The 1246-nt window shown below is 51.0% G+C and overlaps 1 pseudogene; it reads right to left on the bottom strand.

Moving 5' to 3' along the window:
- Positions 1-556: 556 nt before the first annotated feature.
- On the bottom strand, positions 557-927 carry LOC101566876 (annotated as a pseudogene).
- Between the last annotated feature and the right edge of the window lie 319 nt (positions 928-1246).

Below are 1246 nucleotides of genomic sequence, written 5' to 3'. Positions count from 1 at the left end.
GGAGGCCAGCACCCCTCATGGCGATGAATGGGAGCCTGCCTGCTTCCATCCAGGTGAGCCTTCACAGTGCTTCTGGCAGTGTGTGGGGCCAGTCCACATTGGGCAACAAGGTGGGTGACGTGTGGGGCACAGGTGCCTCAGAGGTGACATGTGGGCAGGGCCAAGCCCTGTGGCCAGAGGCCAATCAGGAAGAGTTGGTCCTACGGGCATTCCCCATGTTTGGCACTCTGAGAAAGTAGTGTTTCCTGCTAATATGGACATGGCAGCAGTCAGGCAATAGGGCCTGGGAGGGGAGCCTGTGATCACAGCAGACCAGATATCACTTAGCTCCGGGCCCTTGGTTCCAGTCTTCAATGTCCCAGGGAGAAAAGGGGGTCCCAGAGGCTTGACTGGGAGTGGGAGTGAAAGAAGGCTGGCTCGAGCCTCTGGGGTCAGCTGTGGCCTTTCTGATGTGGGGCCAGCATGCAGCAGGAGCCAGGAGAAGCAGCAGACAGCGTGGAAGTGGGGTCACTGTACAAGGAGATGGAGGGCACAAGCTAGGGACGATGACTGGCTGCTAAAACAGCACGGACTGCTGCTCCGCCTTCTGCAGCGACTGTCGTGTCACCAGCAGACGAACCGCCTCTTCTGAGTGCTTGGTGAGCCGATTCCGGGCTTGGTCATGTGTGACCATGGTCATGTCCCAGCCATTTACTGCATGATTTTGCCTCCAATCTGCAGCCCAGCAACTTCAGCAGGGCCTCTTTCGGATACCTGGGTGACATAGGTGCCCTTATCTGTCTTGTCTTCAGAGAAGGGGTTCTGAGAGGGATCCTGGTCAATTCCACCTCCAATGCTAAACTCCAATATTAAGTTCTCTCCCAGCTTGTGAATTTCAACTCTGCACCACAGCGGTGACCGGCTGGCCTGGGATGTAGGACATCTCGATCCAAATATCACAAATAGGAATACTTGGTGAAGCCCAAAGTGAAAATGACAAGTCATGTAGTTCGTTTCTGACATGTTTCTTCTGTGTAAGCGATCAATACTACATTTCTTACATTGGCTATTTGAGGACAAAAGATTAAATTTATGAAATTACTTAATAGTAGTCATGCAGCACATAGTAGTTACATGGAAATTTTTTTTTTCTTTTTTTTGTTACTGGGAATTGAACTCAGGACCTTGCACTCAGGTACAGCACCGCTGCTGGCCTGCAACATATTTTGTGTCTATGGGAAAAAAAGAAATGAGTTATCATTGATTA

Source organism: Octodon degus, unplaced genomic scaffold (genome assembly GCF_000260255.1).
Source record: "Octodon degus isolate 3935 unplaced genomic scaffold, OctDeg1.0 scaffold00121, whole genome shotgun sequence".
In the NCBI taxonomy this organism is placed as follows: domain Eukaryota; kingdom Metazoa; phylum Chordata; class Mammalia; order Rodentia; family Octodontidae; genus Octodon; species Octodon degus.
Note: the sequence above shows the minus strand (reverse complement) of the source record. Positions and strands in the feature narration are given on the sequence as shown.